The sequence below is a fragment of the Podarcis bocagei genome, assembly GCF_964188305.1.
Source record: "Podarcis bocagei genome assembly, chromosome: 6".
NCBI classification, from domain to species: domain Eukaryota; kingdom Metazoa; phylum Chordata; class Lepidosauria; order Squamata; family Lacertidae; genus Podarcis; species Podarcis bocagei.
The window spans coordinates 11,860,602-11,871,923 of NC_138130.1; the positions used below are offsets into that span (position 1 = coordinate 11,860,602).

General features: G+C 44.2%; 1 pseudogene across 1 annotated transcript; it reads left to right on the forward strand.

Annotated features, from left to right (window-relative positions):
- Positions 1-2,228: 2,228 nt before the first annotated feature.
- LOC308589839 (2-oxoglutarate receptor 1 pseudogene) lies at positions 2,229-4,871 on the forward strand (annotated as a pseudogene). Its single transcript, XR_014013518.1, has 2 exons — positions 2,229-2,263; positions 3,769-4,871. The product of XR_014013518.1 is annotated as a 2-oxoglutarate receptor 1 pseudogene (transcript).
- Positions 4,872-11,322: the final 6,451 nt, after the last annotated feature.

Below are 11,322 nucleotides of genomic sequence, written 5' to 3' on the forward strand. Positions count from 1 at the left end.
TGGAAGCTGTACACCGGCTCCCTCGGCCAGTAAAGCGAGATGAGCGCCGCAACCCCAGAGTCGGTCACAACTGGACCTAATGGTCAGGGGTCCCTTTACCTTTACCTATAAGCATGATGTTTATGCTTAGGCTGCATACACAAAGCACATCCTGCCACAAGAGCGTTTTCTGCATGAGACAAACACAAGAGTGTTTTCTGTATGAGGCAAACTATTTCCCATCATTTTCAGTAAAACTTGAATTTACCTGCTAATCCCAGTGGCTTCCGGTGCTCTGGAAAATGTTCACACCTAGTCCTTTCCTTTGGGTTGTGCTAGCATTCCCTGCCAGACAGAGCTGAGCATGGGAATTGCAGGTGCACTCAATACTTCTAGATTGGCCTCAATCTGAGTATCCAATCTTTGCAGCAAATGACAGGTGTGAGCAATAGAACAGGCAACCAAAACATGCTGGGAAAGATTTTGTGATGTCATCCTGCTCTCATGCCTAAGGGAGCCTTTAAGTTAAGAATTAGACTACAGTGAGAAATTGGACAGGAAAATTGGGCTTTTGTATCCCTAAGATCTGTGTGGAAGAAGGGCATTTGATCGGTGCATGACAAGGTTCACATGTCAAAGAGTCCTCTTCCACACAGCCCATCACCAAGTACTAATTTGCATGCCTAGGGGCATTGTGATTTGTCTGTCTGGTGATGTTGATCCCCCCCCCCCCCTTTCCCTGGAGCAATGCAACTGCAAACATTTCATAAATAGATAAGTCACTCTAAAGCTTTATTTTCCTGGCCCTTTTCATTGCAAATTCATGAGTTATTTTCCCAAATTCATTTTTTTCTTACATGAGGAATCTGCTTCCAAGTAAGCACACCTAGGAATGGGTGATATGCTTTGTTCATCAGCATCAATGCCATACAACCACTTATCAAAATGCATGGCATATGAATAAGAAAGAGCCCATAACTGAAAGCTATGCATAGCCGTAGAGTCACTAATTGCAACACAGAGATTACTGTTTGTTTGCCTCCTGCTCCTGGATTTGAGAGTGAACCCACGAGAGTCATTGCAGTTCAGACCAAGGGTCCCAGACCCTTCACGCGTCCCTAATTTCCAGGGACACCCCTGATTTAGTGAAGCCATCCCAGTTTCTGATTTGATCCCAGAATGTCCCACTTTTCCTTAGGATGTCCATATTTTCATCAGAGAAATGTTGGAGGCTATGGAGTTATCCGACCCCCAAGCCAAGGAGATAAGTAACTATACAACCTTCAAAGGACTCCTGAAGGCAGCCCTGTATATGGAAGATTTTTTAATGCTTAATGTTTATATTATGTTTTTATTTATATTTTGAAAGCCACCCAGAGTGGCTGGAGCAATCTAGTCAAATGGGTGGGTGGGTAGCTAGCTAGCTAGCTAAATAAATAAATAAATAAATAAATAAATAGGACGTCCCTATCTTCACTGGAGAAATGTTGGAGGGTATGGGATCCATTCCAACCAGATGCCTCTTGCATACCCTCCAACATTTCTCCAATGAAAACAGGGACGTCCTATTCCATGATGATGATGATTTTATTATTTATACCCCACCCATCTGACTTGGGTTGCTCCAGCCGCGCTGGGCAGCTTCCAACTCATATAAAAACATAATAAAACATTAAACATTTAAAAACTTCCATATACAGGGCTGCCTTCAGATGCCTTCTAAAGGTTGCATAGTTACTTATCTCCTTGGCTTGGCGGTTGCATAACTCCATACCCTCCAACATTTCTCCAATGAAAATAGGGACGTTCTAAGGAAAAATGGGACATTCCGGATCAAATCAGAAACCAGGACTGTCCCTGGAAAACAGGGGCACTTGGAGGGTCTGCTCTTGAAGCCCACCAGCAGGGTGTGACGGCCACAGCCCTTTCCCACTGCTGCTCCTTAGCTCCTTAGTCCTCAGAGTCACAGCCCTCCGGAACCTAAAGGCTGCAAACAGTGAGAAAGGTATCAGAGCAGAATGCCAAAGAGGGCAGGTCTAGTGGCTGCTATATATATAAAGCCCTTAGCCACATACAAACAGAGCACTTTCATGAGCTATCAACTTACAAGACTCTGGATTGGTATATTATAATTGCAGCTGGCAGCGAAAGCAGCAGAGACACCTGGCTTTTGCGTTGCCACCCAGTGATATGATTAGGCTGTATGGATTGCTCAGCCGCTGAGGCTTGTCACATTCTGCTCAAAACAAGGGAAGGGGAAAGGAAGCTTGTAATGAGTCCCCAGGTAACTGGTATTCCTCTGCTCTCTAACTTTAGATATTTATTGTGTGTAAATAGGATCTCTTTATAGTATTGGAGAGGTGGGATAATTCTGCAACTGGGGGAGGACAACTCTCTTCTTAAAGGTTTCATTTACAGTGTGCTATTTATACTATAGGAGACGAGAAGATGGAAAGGCCATTATAGTTTGGTTTTTCACACAAATCTTACTTTGGCTCAAAATAAACCAGGAATATCAAATAGTTACCTTTAGATAAAGTAATTGTTAAATTATGGAAACCAGGAGAAACTGATGTAAAATCCTTTTTTAAAAAAAACCATGACAAAAAAAATAATACCAGCGCAAATTGCCTTGATTCTACCTGATTGGTGTCACATTGCAGATTTGACAACCAGATTTTAAGAACATAAAGGTCTATTATCCTTCTAATTGGCCCTTCAAACAATTCCCCTCTGCCTCTGGGTAAGTGACAAATCCTTGGAAGCAGTTGGACTGTTATGTTATGGAACATCTATAGCAGATTTGTGGCAATTTATCATCTCTACTCCCTAAATATGACCGAAAAAAAGACATTGGGTGGGTGGAAGGAGCAAATTAACCACAAATGTTGGTCTGAAGGTGAGTAGACTTTCAATATTCACTGTTGGATATTTCGAGCTGAGGAATGACTTGAAAGTTGATTTCAGAATAAACTAATTTTGCAACATGCTCTTAAGCATTTGCTCTGAAGTTCCATTTCATTTTAGAGGGACTTGTGTGTGTTCCCACCCAAGCCCCCGCGACCTTTGGACAAAGGGTGATATAGATATTTAAATAAACAAACAAACAAATAAACTTGCTTGGTTGCTGAAGATTGTAGTCAAAAATACTTCAAAACAGCTGATCAATGTGAGGCTCGATTTTGCTGTAATCTTTTATCATCACAAAGTACTTGTAGGATCCTGTTCCTGGCATAGCAGATGGGAAACTGAGACAGAGAGAGAGAGAGAGAGAGAGAGAGAGAGAGAGAGAGAGAGAGAGAGAGGACGATTTCCTCATATCCTCCAGCTGCCCAGATTTACCAGGGACCAACCAGATTTTCTGCTGCCCATCCTTGGTAAATGACTGTCCCATGGTTTGGGGGGGGGGGGTTAGGGGAAGGTGCCTTTTGAGGCAAATGTATGGTTGCACGCAGCCAACAAAAACCTACTTTCAGTTATTGATGCTCCAGTTCAGATTATTGTAATGTTTTATATGTGGGGCTGCCCATGCAGCTGTTTTCAGAAAACCCAGACATTTAGCAAAATTTTAAAAAATCTGCCCAGATGGTGATTTTACCTCTGAAAAAGAGGACATGTCTGGGAAAGTCTGGACATTTGGCAACATTAACATTTACCTCAACTAAACATAGGATTGCTGTCTACCAGTCAAGCTGGGTTGGTATTTCTATGGTCCCACGGAGAGGATTTGAGCATAATTTATATTCGCTCTATCATCTAAACCACTTCTTTTTCTTTTCCCCCTCAAAGAATTGAATATGACAACCATGGGCACCAAACCTGGAGGCATGGCTAATTTCTCCTCTTTGCAGAGTCCATGGACTACCTTCGGAAACTGCACTGGCGAAGGCGCAATATTTCAGGACATCTATATCCCTCTAATTTATAGCGTTCTCTTTCTGGTGTGCTTTCCTGGGAACATTATTGTCATTTCCGTGTATGTCTTCAAAATGAGGCCCTGGAAAAGCAGCACTATCATTATGCTAAACTTGGCCATTACAGACCTGCTGTACGTGTCTTGCCTTCCATTCCTGATACAATACTACGCCAGTGGAGAAAACTGGATGTTTGGAGAATTCATGTGCAAGCTTGTCCGCTTCAACTTTTACTTCAACACGTACAGCAGCATCCTCTTCCTCACCTGCTACAGCCTCTTCCGTTTTATTGTCGTCGTCTACCCGATGAACTGCTTTTCCATTCAGAAACGGAGATGGGCCGTTGCCGCCTGTGCTGTAGTTTGGGTTGTGTCCCTGTTGCTGGCCAGCCCGATATTCCACGTGATTACGACGCAACAAAACGCCCACCGATGGATTTGCCAGGATCTTACTAACTCTGCAGACTTGTTCACGGTGAGGTGGTATAACTGGCTCCTAACGACATTTGCTTTCTTCTTGCCTTTAGTAACTGTCACTCTTTGCTACGCTGTGATTATCTACACCTTGGCAAGAGGGCCTCACACTGGCACTGCTTACAAGCAAAAGGCTCGCCTGTTGGCCATGGTCCTCCTGGCTGTCTTCTATGTCTGTTTCTTGCCATTTCACATCTTCAGAGGAGTTCGCATTGAGCTAATGATCCATCCTGCGAGCTGCCGCACAATGCGGCGAGTCCGGGATATTTTTACTGTGACCCAGTCCTTAGCATCACTGAACACCTTTGGCAACTTAATACTTTATGTTGCATTGGGTGATAACTTCCAGCAGGCCGTTCTTTCTGTCTGCAAACTGATCATGAAGACAAATAAGAAATAGATAAGGAGGAAAAGCGATGTGACTTGCCCAAAACATGAAAGAATAGGTTGCATTTGCTGTTGCCCTAAACCTGCGTAATTTCAGCAGAGGCATAAGACTTCTTCATGTGCAAAAGCGTCCATGTATTCCTGGAAATAAAATGTATGGATCCACTTTCCTTTGTTTCCCAGAACGTAAGGTGTGTATCGGTTGCTTTCGATTCATGGCATTCCTTTTGATCCTCTTCATATTGAAGGACTTATGTTAAACAGAGTTGTTTAGGAAGCGATCCTATAGCAAGTTATGCCAACCTTGAACAGGCTAGGATCCAGTGGATTTGGCTTAACTCCAGCATCCTCAACTTAGTCAGAGCTAAGTCAGTGTAAATCAGAGGAGACGTAGGCTAGATCCTAAGCCCATCCAGCTTCATCACATTATGCAGGAACCCAGCATAAATTAAACCAGTAAAACTGGTGGCATAACTCAAACACTATTTTAAAAGCTTGTTTTCCCCCTGACATGCTTAGGCCAGCTCAAGCCAGCAGTAAACCCAGTGCTGAGTGGAGTTTGCATCTGGTGTAACAACACCAGCTGAACTTACGCCAGTTTGGTTCACAACAGCTTCTTGTGCATAGGATTGCTCTCTTTGCCACTGAGTCCTGCTGGAATAAAATCAGTTCAGTTTTTGACACCACACATAACGTTACAGTGGATTCTTATGGCCACGTGCCACAAAGTAGTTATGGGTCTGTCCTCCCCCCACCACATAAACTCATCTGTGTTTTCTGGGTGCATGCTAAACAAGAACCTGGAACCCTCATGGTTGGTGGCATGGGCCCCTTGAGATCCCAGGGTGGAAGAAGAGGGAGCAATATTGTTTTATCAGTTCCTAGAATGGCTTCCTGCAGCCTATTAACCCTCTCAGCTGGGCAAGACACAGCACACACACAGCAAAAGTTTGAAATAAATCTCAAGTACATGAGCCTCTTATTGTAGTTGAAGCAGCAGATAACATTTTAGAGAACATATGTATGCGTTTATATATGTATAAGGCACATTTGAGTATGATAGAATCAGGATTGTTGTGTTTGTGACACAGTTCATCAGAGGTACATGTTATTAGATAGTTCACTTCTCAAGCTTCTTTCAAGAAGGACATGCTGATAATTTCTATTTTGGGTCGATAACTGACCAATATCCCAGCCCCCATAAAAATTTGCATCAACCAATGCAGATATTCACAAAACTTCAGAACTCAAAGTTGCAGTTTCTTCTCGAGGAGACCTCACTATTACATGGGGTCTGACAATCTCAACACTGCCTTATGTTCAACCACTAGAACCCTATTCCCTGCCAGGCGCTTAGAACATTACAGCAAGGTTTTCTTTCTAAGTGTGCTGAAGCTCTAACGCAGGGGCCAGCAAAGTTTTTGTCTCTTGGGCCGGTTCATGGTCCCACAGACGCCGTGGTGGGCCACAGTGTGTGCATGTGCATGTGTGTGCGCGCACATGCATGTGCAAACACTATTTCTGGCGTGGAGGAGGTGTGTGCAGCTTCCCATTGGCTGCAGGAGCTAATGGGAAGCCGGCCAGCATCATGGAAGGAGCTCCCCGCTCTGCTCTGCGCTGGTTTAGCTTGTGGCCCATGGGCCTTAGGTTGCTGACCCCTGCTCTAACCTTTAGAGGGCCAGACTTGGAGTGGGAAAACCTGGGTTAAGATCTCCACTCACCCATGAAGGTCACTGGGTGACCGTGAATCAGTTACTGTCTCTCTGCCTAATCTCACTGGGTTGTTGTAAGGGGGGAAATAGGAGCAGGGAGTCATGGATGCTTCCCTGAGCTCCTTAAAGGAAAGACGGAGCTTAAATGTAATAAATCAGTGTTCCCCACAAATGGGTCTCCAGCTGTTTTTGGACTACAACTCCCAACATCCTTAGCTAGAAAGCCCAGTGGTCAGGGGGGTGGGAATTGTAGTCCAAAAACAGTTGGAGATCCAAGTTTGGGAAACTCTGTAATAAATAAATGAATGGAAAGTTCCCCTTTACTTACCCTGACTCAACTCCCTAAATCTTAATCTCATGGGCAGTGTCAGAATCTGGAGTGCCAGGAAGCCAGGGCTTTCTAAGCATTTAGTTTCTGATTAGAGGACTTCTTCCCATGTATCACCAATATTCCTCCTGCACACTGATTTTACTTTGCTTTGTCTTCTGATGCAGTTTCTGAAATTGTTTCTGGTTTTATGTCCATGTTGTATTTCATATTTATGGTTTTGTTTGATTAAAAAAAAGAAGATCTGCAGACCTCCTGCAGGACGTGTTGTTAACGCGCGCTATAAAAACATTGTAAATAAAATAAATAAATTTTACCCAGATTGTGACTTGTACCAACCCTCTGCTGCCAAGCAACAGGTCTGAAGTCATAGGAACATACAAAGATCCCTGCTGAATCAAACCACTCTAGTTGTAGGGTTGGTTCCAGTTGGGAAGAGCAATCCAAATTATAGGAAGCCAGTGTAATTTACACCGGGGTAAATTATGCCCGTCCAACCTGTCCCATTTCCAAACTCTGTTTGGGAGCAGGTCTACTTGTGACCCGGAAACTACAACTAATCCAGAATGCGGCAGCTAGACGTGACAGGGAGTGGCCGAGACCATATAACACCGGTCTTGAAAGACCTGCACTGGCTCCCAGTACGTTTCCAAGCACAATTCAAAGTGTTGGTGCTGACCTTTAAAGCTCTAAAGGGCCTCGGCCCAGTATACCTGAAGGAGCGTCTCCACCTCCATCGTTCCGCCTGGAGACTGAGGTCCAGTGCCGACGGCCTTCTGGCGGTTCCCTCACTGCGAGAAGCCAAGTTACAGGGAACCAGGCAGAGGGCCTTCTCGGTAGTTGCACCCACCCTGTGGAACGCCCTCCCACCAGCTGTCAAAGAGAAAAATAACTACCAAACTTTTAGAAGACTGAATGCAGCCCTGTTTAGGGAAGCTTTTAATGTTTAATAGGTTATTGTATTTTAGTGTTTTGTTGGAAGCCGCCCAGAGTGGCTGGGGAAACCCAGCCAGATGGGCGGGGTATAAATAAATTATTATTATTATTATTATTATTATTATTATTATTATTATTATTATTATTATTATTACCTGATGGTTGAAATAGCCCTAGCCTGGAAGAAGGAAAACAAGCTTAAAATTGCACAAGCCTTTTTGCCAGGGTAACTTCCGCTGAGTTGCTAGCTCACGTGACTGAGCTGAACGAAGTTTGGAATAGGGGTAAGTCTCTCCCCACACCTTCACTCCCCTGCCCTGTGACACCCCCACCAGCCCAGAATGCCCTATTTTCATGCCTCGCTGCAGCTTCAGCTCAGACAATGAGCTTTGGCTGAGCCAGGATGGGAGACTTACATCTGTTCCAGACTCTACTCCTGCCGGCAGATCTTGGGTTTGGCTTGCCCCCTTGGGTACAATGATCACAATGTAAGGAATGGACATGAGGGCTTAACCAGATGTGCAACACCAAGAAATGGAGCAGTGGTCTGGATCAGGGACACAACACAGAGGTGCTCCCTTTCCCACAGCCCTAGTTTAAAGGCCCCACTATGGCTTTTTGAAAAACAAAAGCATTCCTCTCCCATGTAATGCCTAGTTATCTCCTGAAGTGCAAACGTTTGGCCCTAAGAAAGTGCGTTGGTTTCCAGGGAGTGCGTGGATCCACAAAGCCTTCTTTGCTTGTTATATTTCATTCGGAACCCAACCACACGGACAGCGCAGATTCTTTTATTGGGCTGACAAAAACTTCCAAAGGCCTGCAAACCATCTCTGTACTATCTAAATCAACCAGGACCACAAATAAATATAGCAGGGTTTCTGATACACAATATTTGCAAAGGGTTAGTGTCAATCAGCACACAAAAGGGGGAGAAAGCCATGCAAATATCTGGCTGGTGCATATCACACCAATTCATTGGCACTGCAAAGCATTACAAACAGAGATCTGCACTGCAGAACTGAGCCCCCTGCTCTAATTGGTGACAGATTTGCATAAACAAAACCTAAGGAATAGCAGTCAGCATGACTTCATGTACAAGAAGGATGGGGCGGGGAGGGGGGGACTCAAGGGCGCAGAGAGTCTGACCACATAGCTTTGTGTCAACTGTAATTTTCCATGAGTCTGAGGTGGCGGCCTGCCTCTGGAGTAATCGTAAGACTACAGGCAATTTCCAGTTAGCTGCAGCTGTCTTGGGGCCAACCAGGATATCTCAGTTGGTGGAGCATGAAACTCTTAATCTCATGGTCATGAGTTTGAGACTCACGTTGGGAAAAAGATTCCTCCATTGCAGAGGGTTGGATGATGACCCTCGTGTTAGAGGCAAGAAATCAACTTCCTGTTTGAAGAAGAAGAGTTTGGATTGGATATCCCGCTTTATCACTACCCGAAGGAGTCTCAAAGCGGCTAACAATTTCCTTTCCCTTCCTCCCCCACAACAAACACTCTGTGAGGTGAGAGGGGCTGAGAGACTTCAAAGAAGTGTGACTAGCCCAAGGTCACCCAGCAGCTGCATGTGGAGGAGCGAAGATGCGAACCTGGTTCACCAGATTACAAGTCTACCGCTCTTAACCACTATACCACACTGGCTCATAAATAGTTTATGGAAGTCTTGTCAGCTTTAAGAAGAACCTACAGTAGGCCTTTGAAGGGCTCCTAGCTGTCCCAGCATCCTATTCTTCACACTGGCCAGCCAGATGCCTATGGAAGCCCACCAGTGCAGCAATCCACACTTGCTCTTTGCCCTCTAGAAGAAGGCATTCAGTTGTCAGGCTACCTGGTGGTATGTTGCTATCATGGCTAGCAGTGGCTGATAACCTTAACCATCATGACTTTGTAAAACCCTTTCAAAGCCATCGTCACTACCTCTCATGGGAGCCAATTACAGACTCTGCTAACCCAGAAATAGTACCTTGGGTTAAGAACTTTGCTTCAGGATGAGAACAGAAATCATGCTCTGGCGGTGCGGCAGCAGCAGGAGACCCCATTAGCTAAAGTGGTGATTCAGGTTAAGAACAGTTTCAAGTTAAGAACGGACCTCTGGAATGAATTAAGTACTTAACCAGAGGTACCACTGTATTTGGTGTTAACTCAGGAAGTGTATACTTATTATTATTATTATTATTGCTGCTGCTGCACCTGAGGCAAACCACAAAATGCCCTCCCTGCCAATAAATAAGGGGAGGGAATGAAGATCTACATCAGGAGCAAGTGAGAAAATAAAATGAACCGATTCTTCTCAGTCGAACTGGGACTCATAGGCTGTCATGTGTTTGGGGAGGGGAGGTATCACTCAGAATCATGAAGGGGTGGGTGCAGAGCCTTGGAGATCCCAGAAGGCAGAGATACCATTTCCTCAGAAACAGCGTGCACGAATATGGCAAGTTCATTTTTTTAGAGTTTGGTGCTGTGGGTTAGGTTTGGGTTGCAAATCTCACATGATTCACCAGCTATTCTCTCCACCAATTTTACATTCTTAAATTGGCAGTGCTCTTTCAAGTGGTAGCTTTGGCTGCCCTACTTTGTTTAGGTATATCAAAACATTGGTTGACCACACCTGTTTAGCAGGGTCATGGTGTCCCATGGAAATGTATTTCATTTGACTATGTGGGTGAATGTTAAAACTGTAGACGAAAAATGGATAAGGTGTGCGTACACAAATGCTGTAATTTATGTAAAAATTTGGTTGTGTGATTTTCGTTGAAAATAAATGCCAAGTCAACATGACTGCATTGGGCAACTAGTTGAGAACTATTGCATCTGATGGCTGCCAAACGCTTTATTTGCAAAAGGTGAGATGGGGCGAAAAAGATTTCGGGCACAAATGTAAGAGAGACAGGACCAAACCTGTAGTTCTCCTGGAGGCCTCAGATTTTCACTACTTCCAAACAAAGTTCTGTAAAATGAGGAAGGTAAATACCTGCCTTCATATTCAGTGAAAGATTCATTCATTTAAAGTATTTTTTACCTTTCTCTTCAGTCAGAAAAGGCTCTTAGGGTGGCTTACAGCAGTCAATAATAGGTAAGTACCTGACCTCAGGTTCAGACCTCCAATTGTCCCTATTTTCCTATAGTCCCGATTTACAGAAGCTGTCCCAGTTTCTGATTTGATCTTGGAATGTTCTGCTTTTCCTTAGGACACCCCTAGTTTCACTGGATAAATGTTAGAGCATATGGAGTTATGTGACCCCTGATCCAAGGAGATAAGTAACTATACAACCTTTAGAAGACACCTGAAGGCAGCCCTGGAAAGTTTTTTGAAATGTTTAGCAGATCTGGGACATACCTTCAGTCCAAGCATGGAGATGCTTGTCTTAAGTTGTTACTATATTGCATTGATTAAAAAAAAAAACAATATTGGAGGTAGTTTTGCTGCTGCAACCCACCAAAGCTCAGAGGGCCCTACCCACCAGCTGAAGACCAGTTGTATGGGCAGATTACATGTTCTGGGACACAAAAAAACAGAGGAGGTAGACATAAATACTCCTCTTCACACTTTCTGCTATGTCTTGTAGTGACATTTTTATTCAGGGGGC